The sequence below is a fragment of the Medicago truncatula genome, chromosome 6 (genome assembly GCF_003473485.1).
Source record: "Medicago truncatula cultivar Jemalong A17 chromosome 6, MtrunA17r5.0-ANR, whole genome shotgun sequence".
In the NCBI taxonomy this organism is placed as follows: domain Eukaryota; kingdom Viridiplantae; phylum Streptophyta; class Magnoliopsida; order Fabales; family Fabaceae; genus Medicago; species Medicago truncatula.
In genome coordinates this window covers 23728935-23738708 of record NC_053047.1, presented here as the reverse complement: position 1 = coordinate 23738708, position 9774 = coordinate 23728935, and the positions used below count along the sequence as shown (strand labels likewise).

General features: G+C 38.5%; 1 long non-coding RNA gene across 1 annotated transcript; it reads left to right on the top strand.

Annotated features, from left to right (window-relative positions):
- The first annotated feature begins 8895 nt into the window (after nt 1–8895).
- LOC120580809 (uncharacterized) lies at nt 8896–9518 on the top strand. The gene is made up of 2 exons (XR_005646570.1): nt 8896–8959; nt 9330–9518. It is a non-coding gene; the product is annotated as an uncharacterized lncRNA (long non-coding RNA).
- The last annotated feature ends 256 nt before the right edge of the window (nt 9519–9774 follow it).

The window sequence follows — 9774 nt, the reverse complement described above, 5'->3', positions numbered from 1 at the left end:
TCCATATTAAGAAAAAATATATAAATTGATGGGTTGTAGGATAATGATGTTTTTAGGTTTAATTTGACTATTTAGAAAATATGTGTTTTTGATTTCTGAGTTTGATGTTTATTTTGATGCTATCAAATTTCTGTGTTTGGTTTACTGTAACACCCCGCTACCCAAAAGTAATTAAATAACAAATATACATTAGAGTTAAGCACCAAACGGGCATGCTACATCGCAAATTCAAAATTCCTTAAATAGAAAATAAAATTATTTAACTCAACATCGTCCATAACTTCAAAAATCATGCAGCGGAAAGTTTGCATTTCAAATAACCACAACAACGGTTAAAATTCTCCATATAATATCTTGGCATAAAGCCTAACAACAATAAATCAACCAACAAAGGACCACATCATCAAGTTCCAAAAATTGATACATAGGAAGGAAAACAACAATAATATAAATAATAATTCCCATCCCACGTATCAGAGCCCTAGACACGACATTGAGCCACCACCAACTACTCAGGATCACCTGCAAGTTACCCATAGGAAGGGCAACATTTTCAAGCAGAAGGGGTGAGATTCACAACAATAAATATAGATATTAAATCTTCAATTGAATCTAACACCCTATAACATCAAATACATCATCTTGCAAATATACATAATTAATTCACAAGCAACAACAACATCATCATAATCCACTTAACAAGTATGTATACAATGTACATATTCACCAACAACATCATCTTAATCAAGTAACAACCACAATCAACAACTAAGACTCAGGCAAATGACAATGACAACACTGCTAAGACAACACCTTAGACTTCTCAATGGATGCAAATATGCAAGTGGTACCAAACAGGACCGAAGCCCTCACCACTTTTGAATGGTTAAAGCATTCATCAGGACTGAAGCCCTCACCGCTGTTGAACAACTAGTACTCCAGGACCGAAGCCCTCACCGCTGTTTTATGCATATGCAATGGACCTACTTGTGTATATCTACATATAACTGACCATGCAATGCAACTCCATGTGACTCCACTTAAACAACGTGTATGATTCGATAATTAGCATACATTTCAATCATCATCAGTAATCATCAATTTAGCAATCCAATCAACCAAAATAATGCATAATTACATGAAACTATGCTCAACATTTCAACATTAAATCACTACCATTCATGCACGAAATTCAACACTCAGGAACTGTGCAGCTCGCCTCGCGAGCACATCTGCTCGCCATGGCGAGTTCACAAAACTACTTGCTCGCCATGGCGAGTTCACGGCGAACTCGAGGCGAGTGAAAATTAGGTGCTCTCGGGAAAAATGTCATTTTCTCACTCAAATCTCAATTCTAAGTTCCCTATTCATCTTTTTAACCTAAAACTTTCACCATTCATCATTAAAATCATCCAGGTACCTTAAACCATCCCCAAAACATCTTATAACAACTTTTCAAAAATCAAGTTTTATCCAGGCTTGCTCGCCATGGCGAGTTGGACTGCTCGCGAAGCGAGCTATGAAGTTGCTCACTCGCGAGGCGAAACATTAATGCTCGCGAGGCGAGCGATGAACTTCTGTACGGGCAAAAAACTGGTTTTTCCCAAAAATCCCATTTTTCTTCCAATCACTCCCCAAATCAGTTTATAGATATAAGTTAACTTGCTGTATACACTCAGAACCCATTTCTAACATCAAAACTACACTCACAACTCCAAATTCAACAATTCAACATAAAATCCCAAAATCCCAATTTTCACCAAAATCTGTTAAACTCAAAATCAGAATCTAAAATCTACACTATTGAAGTAAACCTCACCCTTACCTTAGAAATTGCAGAAAATTGCACAGCACAAAAGATTCCTTGAGTTCTACTTGCTCTTCTCTCCTTTCTCCCAAACTGTCAGTTCTTACGTATAACTGCTTCTAATCTTTCTTTTCCTAACTTCCCATTACTTAACTCCCTATATTTTCACTTAACTCCCCATTAATTTTAATAAATATTAAATAACTCCCCAAACTCCAAAATAATTAATATTTCATACTTATTCTAATTATTATTAAATAAACCATATAATAAAACAACACACCACATAATTCACCAAAAATCATATATAAATATATATATATACCCACATAAATCAAAATAATTAACTATCACAATTAGGGCGTTACAACTCTCCCCAAATCACAGAATTTCGTCCTCGAAATCTTACCTTAAGCAAACAACTCCGGATACGACTCCCGCATCCTGCTCTCCAGCTCCCAAGTCAAACTTTCACCAGTCGCTCCACCCCAAATGACTCTCACAAGAGGTATCTCTTTACCCCTCAATGACTTCACCTTTCTATCATCAATCCTCAACGGCATAGTCTCAACTGTCAGGTTGTCCCTAACCTGCACATCATCATCCCTCGGTATCACATGTGAAGGATCCGCAACATACTTCCGAAGCTGAGAAACATGAAACACATAGTGCAAGTTCGAAAGATGAGGTGGCAAACCAACTCTATATGCCACAGTTCCAACTCTCTCTGAAATCTGATACGGACCAATGAACTTAGGAGTCAACTTTCTCGACTTCAAAGCACGTCCAACACCCGTCAAAGGAGTGACTCTCAGAAAAACATGATCACCCTCCTGAAACTCAAGATCCTTTCTCCGCTTGTCATGGTAACTCTTCTGTCGACTCTGCGAAGCTTTCATCTTTTCTCTTATCAACCTGACTTTCTCAGTAGTCTCATGAACCAAGTCCGGTCCCAACACAACACTCTCACCCGACTCAAACCAGCATAAAGGAGTCCTACACCTCCGACCATACAAGGCTTCGAACGGTGCCATACCAATACTCGAGTGATAGCTGTTGTTATAAGTGAACTCAATCAATGGCAAGTGACTATCCCAAGCTCCACCTTGTTCAAGCACACACACCCTCAACAAATCTTCCAATGATTGAATTGTCCTCTCCGATTGACCATCTGTTTGAGGATGATAAGCCGAACTCAACCTCAACTTCGAACCCAAGGCGTCCTGTAAACTCTTCCAGAACCTAGAAGTGAACCTCGGATCTCTATCCGACACAATACTCGACGGAACACCATGAAGCTTCACCACACTGTGAATGTATATCTCTGCTAACTGCGCTACCAGATAACTGATATTGATAGGAATAAAGTGTGCTGACTTCGTCAACCGGTCGGCAACAACCCAAATAGCGTCATGCCCTCTCGGAGTGTTCGGTAAACTCGTCACAAAATCCATAGAGATACTGTCCCACTTCCACTCTGGTACATCCAACGGTGTCAACAACCCTGCAGGCTTCTGATGCTCAACCTTGGACTTCTGACAAATCAAACAGGCATAAACAAACTGAGCAACATCTCTTTTCAAACCGGACCACCAAAACAGTTTCTTCAAATCATGGTACATTTTTGTAGCCTCCGGGTGAATACTCAACCTACTCTTGTGACTCTCCTCAAGAATCAACTTCTTCAAATCATCATTGTCAGGAATACAAACCCTTCCTCTGAACCTCAGCATACTCTGATCATCAACCTTAAAATCACTATCCTCGGTGTCATTACCTGAAGTCATCAAATCAACAAACTTCAAATCCACTTTCTGAGCTTCTCGGATACTGTTCAAGAAATCATTATCAATCTTCAGCATTCCCAACTGTATACTCTGAGATGACAATTCACAGACAAGACTCATGTCTCTGAACTGTTCTAACAATTCGAATTCTTTCACCATCAAAGCAGACATGTGCAAAGTTTTACTGCTCAAAGCATCAGCAACAACATTGGCCTTACCAGGATGGTAATTCAAGCCAAAATCATAATCCTTCAGTAACTCTAACCACCTCCTCTGCCTCATGTTCAGTTCCTTCTGGTCAAATAGATACTTCAAACTTTTATGATCACTGAACACCTCAAATCTAGAACCGTACAAATAATGCCTCCAAATTTTCAAAACAAAAACCACCGCAGCTAACTCTAGGTCATGTGTAGGATAATTCTTCTCGTGAACACGCAATTGCCTAGAAGCATATGCTACCACCTTACCATCTTGCATCAGAACACCACCTAAGCCCAGCTTAGATGCATCACAGTACACAACAAACGGTTCTTCTGGTTTAGGCAAAATCATAACAGAAGCAGTTGTCAATCTTCGCTTCAATTCATTGAAACTACTCTCACACTGAGCATCCCACACAAAAGATTTACCCTTACAGGTCAACTGAGTCAACGGAAGAGCCAATTTCGAAAACCCTTCTATGAACATGCGGTAATAACTAGCCAAACCCAGAAAACTTCTGATCTCAGTTACCGACTTCGGAGTCTCCCATTGTGATACCGCATCAACCTTTGAAGGATCGACTTCAATACCACTACCAGAAATAATGTGACCCAGAAAGCTCACTTCACTTAACCAGAACTCACATTTCGACAACTTTGCATACAACCTCTTTTCTTTCAAGACTTGCAATACTGTCCTCAGATGCTCTGCATGCTCCTCTTCATTCTTGGAATAAATCAAGATATCATCAATGAACACCACAACAAACTTATCCAGAAAAGCATGGAAAATTCGGTTCATGTTCTCCATAAATACACCAGGCGCGTTAGTAACACCGAAAGGCATCACTTTGTACTCGTAATGACCATAACGTGTCGTAAAGGCCGTCTTCTGCATATCCTCATCCTTCACCTTTATCTGATGATAACCAGACCTCAAATCAATCTTACTAAAAATTTTAGCACCAACCAACTGATCCATCAAGTCGTCAATTCTAGGAAGCGGATACCTGTTCTTTATCGTAACCTTGTTCAACTGACGGTAATCTATGCACAGTCTCATACTACCATCCTTCTTCTTAACCAACAACACCGGTGCTCCCCAAGGTGAAACACTGGGTCTTACAAATTTTTTATCCAACAGGTCCTCCAACTGTTTCTTCAACTCAGCTAACTTAGAAGCTGACATACGGTATGGTGCCATCGACACCGGCTTAGTTCCTGGAACAAGGTCAATTGAAAATTCAACCTCCCTCTCTGGTGGCACATCAGGAATCTCATCAGGAAATACTTCTGGAAATTCATTCACTACAGGTAACCCATCAATCACAACTTGATTTTCTAACGACAATTGTGCCATTAGAGAATACATCAGAATTCCATCACGTTCAAACTGTTTCATCTGTTTTGTAGACAGAAGCTCAACCTCACCTTCTTCCTCAGCAGAAGAAAAATGCACCGTCTTACTATAGCAGTTGATATGAACTCGGTTATACTCTAACCAATTCATTCCAAAGATCACATCCATACCCGTCAACGGCAGACAAACTAAATCAATCACAAAATCTCTACCAAACATAGATATAGGACACCGCAGACAAACAAGAGAAGTAGTTACTGAACCCTTAGCTGGAGTTTCAACAACCATTTCCCCTTTCATATCAGATATATCCAAACCCAACTTATAGGCACATTCAATAGCAATAAAACAATGAGTAGCACCAGTATCAATAATAGCAATTAAAGGAGTACTATTAAAGAAACAAGTACCTCTGATAAGTCGGTCCTCATTGGTAGTCTGCGTACCAGTCAAAGCAAACACCTTCCCACCAGTTCTAGCCTTCTTCGGCTCAGGACACTGTGAACTAATATGACCTTCCCCATTGCAGTTGTAGCAGACAATGTCCCCACGCTTGCATTCAGCTAGACTGTGACCCTTCTGACCACACCTGAAGCACTTTTTATCATCTTTACCACAAACATTACTCTTGTGGCCTTTCTCACCACACTTGTAACAAAAAATCTCAGCAGGAGCATCTCTCCTCTTGGGCCTCCTATCATCACCCATCTTCTGCTTTCCTTTGTCAGCGGGAGCACTGTAAGGCTTAGGACGATTCTGCTGTCCCTTACCCCTCCTCTCACTCATTATCTTGTAATGAGCTTTGGTGTCTTCTTCATAAATCCTACACCTATTTACCAACTCAGAAAAGACTCTGATCTGCTGATACCCAATAGCTCTTTTGATGTCAGCCCTCAACCCATTCTCAAATTTGATGCACTTGGAGAACTCAGCTGTCTCCGCACTATAGTGAGGGTAGAACGTGGCAAGTTCCACAAACTTTGCAGCATACTCTGTGACAGACATGTCACCCTGCTTCAACTCCAGAAACTCAATCTCTTTCTTACCTCTGACATCCTCTGGAAAATACCTGCCCAGAAACTCCTTCCTGAACATAGCCCAGGTTACCACAGCATCATCCTGTTCCAACACAGGCAACAGACCCACCAGTCATCAGCCTCCTCTGCTAACATGTGCGTCCCAAACCGCACCTTCTGTGTCTCAGAACACTGCATGACCCCGAATATCCTTTCAATCTCCTTCAGCCATTTCTGAGCACCATCAGGATCATACCTACCCTTGAATGTTGGTGGATGATTCCTCAAGAAAGTTTCCAGCATCCTGGTTCCATCATTACCAGTCTCAACCTTAGGTTGCTGTTGAACAGCTTGAGCTACAGCCTCAAGCGCAGCAACAAGGGCAGCATCACTACTTCCAGTCATCTCGAAGTTCTACACGAGAAACAACAACTCAGAACAACAACAAAAAGTAACATTAAAGTTGACACTCTATCCTAGGTGGCTCAACACGACTCTACTACTTGGCCGGACGGACCAACCTGCTCTGATACCAAATTGTAACACCCCGCTACCCAAAAGTAATTAAATAACAAATATACATCAGAGTTAAGCACCAAACGGGCATGCTACATCGCAAATTCAAAATTCCTTAAATAGAAAATAAAACTATTTAACTCAACATCGTCCATAACTTCAAAAATCATGCAGCGGAAAGTTTGCATTTCAAATAACCACAACAACAGTTAAAATTCTCCATATAATATCTTGGCATAAAGCCTAACAACAATAAATCAACCAACAAAGGACCACATCATCAAGTTCCAAAAATTGATACATAGGAAGGAAAACAACAATAATATAAATAATAATTCCCATCCCACGTATCAGAGCCCTAGACACGACACTGAGCCACCACCAACTACTCAGGATCACCTGCAAGTTACCCATAGGAAGGGCAACATTTTCAAGCAGAAGGGGTGAGATTTACAACAATAAATATAGATATTAAATCTTCAATTGAATCTAACACCCTATAACATCAAATACATCATCTTGCAAATATACATAATTAATTCACAAGCAACAACAACATCATCATAATCCACTTAACAAGTATGTATACAATGTACATATTCACCAACAACATCATCTTAATCAAGTAACAACCACAATCAACAACTAAGACTCATGCAAATGACAATGACAACACTGCTAAGACAACACCTTAGACTTCTCAATGGATGCAAATATGCATGTGGTACCAAACAGGACCGAAGCCCTCACCGCTTTTGAATGGTTAAAGCATTCATCAGGACTGAAGCCCTCACCGCTGTTGAGCAACTAGTACTCCAGGACCGAAGCCCTCACCGCTGTTTTATGCATATGCAATGGACCTACTTGTGTATATCTACATACAACTGACCATGCAATGCAACTCCATGTGACTCCACTTAAACAACATGTATGATTCGATAATTAGCATACATTTCAATCATCATCAGTAATCATCAATTCAGCAATCCAATCAACCAAAATAATGCATAATTACATGAAACTATGCTCAACATTTCAACATTAAATCACTACCATTCATGCACGAAATTCAACACTCAGGAACTGTGCAGCTCGCCTCGCGAGCACATCTGCTCGCCATGGCGAGTTCACAAAACTACTTGCTCGCCATGGCGAGTTCAAGGCGAACTCGAGGCGAGTGAAAATTAGGTGCTCTCGGGAAAAATGTCATTTTCTCACTCAAATCTCAATTCTAAGTTCCCTATTCATCTTTTTAACCTAAAACTTTCACCATTCATCATTAAAATCATCCAGGTACCTTAAACCATCCCCAAAACATCTTATAACAACTTTTCAAAAATCAAGTTTTATCCAGGCTTGCTCGCCATGGTGAGTTGGACTGCTCGCGAGGCGAGATATGAAGTTGCTCACTCGCGAGGCGAAACATGAATGCTCGCGAGGCGAGCGATGAACTTCTGTACGGGCAAAAAACTGGTTTTTCCCAAAAATCACATTTTTCTTCCAATCACTCCCCAAATCAGTTTATAGATATAAGTTAACTTGCTGTATACACTCAGAACCCATTTCTAACATCAAAACTACACTCACAACTCCAAATTCAACAATTCAACATAAAATCCCAAAATCCCAATTTTCACCAAAACTTGTTAAACTCAAAATCAGAATCTAAAATCTACACTATTGAAGTAAACCTCACCCTTACCTTAGAAATTGCAGAAAATTGCACAGCACAAAAGATTCCTTGAGTTCTACTTGCTCTTCTCTCCTTTCTCCCAAACTGTCAGTTCTTACGTACAACTGCTTCTAATCTTTCTTTTCCTAACTTCCCATTACTTAACTCCCTATATTTTCACTTAACTCCCCATTAATTTTAATAAATATTAAATAACTCCCCAAACTCCAAAATAATAAATATTTCATACTTATTCTAATTATTATTAAATAAACCATATAATAAAACAACACACCACATAATTCACCAAAAATCATATATAAATATATATATATACCCACATAAATCAAAATAATTAAATATAACAATTAGGGTGTTACATTTACCATAATGAAGTCTTGTGTCTATAGATTCTACTATAAATGCCTATTGGGGAGTTTTGGATCACTATTTTTTATGTTATAATATATGGTAATATATGCAGTACATTGATGGTTTCAAGTGATTTACATACTCAAAAGATAATGTAATAGAAATCCAGGAAGAATGGTGTCAGTTGATGATCAGCCTAAGAGTTATATGATATTTTTATGATAAGGTGGGTTTCATGTTTCTAAATATATTTGTTATAAGTGGTAGTGGTTTTAATCTGCATTATAGTCTTGCTTTAATTTTTTATGAATAGTTCTTGAATATAGAGGAATTTTTATATATATGTTGAGAAGAATAAGAGGCGTGTGTTGATACATACTAAGATGAGTCTTAGCCATTGATCCAAGTGTTTGGTTTGCTATTTGGAAAATGAAATAGTGTTTGGTTGTTTCACTTGTTTTCTTTATTTTTTAAGTGAATAAAATGTGTGGACTACTCTCCGCCTTTAATTTGCACTCATGAGTAGTACTTTAAATTTTCCTCTAATAATAGTGTTATTGCTTATTGTTTAACGGTGTTTTCTGCTATATATTCAGGTGGAGGAAAGTTAGTTGTATTTGGAATGTTGAGACGACCAAGAAGATAGATGAAGTCTGCATGCTACCATAGAAGATTTTAATATTTATGTTAACTAATTAGTTGTAACTTAGAGATATCAATGTTACAATATTAGTGGCTATACATTTCTGACTTTTATGCTATATATACATACATTTTTTATGATATATGTTTAAGTTTTATTTCATAAATAATAGTCTCAATTTTTATGTGCCAAAAATATATATATATTTCCCTTAGGATATATATATATATATATATATATATATATATATATATGGGGGCATATCACATGAGAATAGATATCTTATGTGAGAATGATAAGAATAAATTACAGCCATAAGATTTAAAGCAAGGGCTGAGATTAAAACACAACTTCATGAGTCATGTGCCAATCATGTGAGCCTTCTCTCACTCAACTTC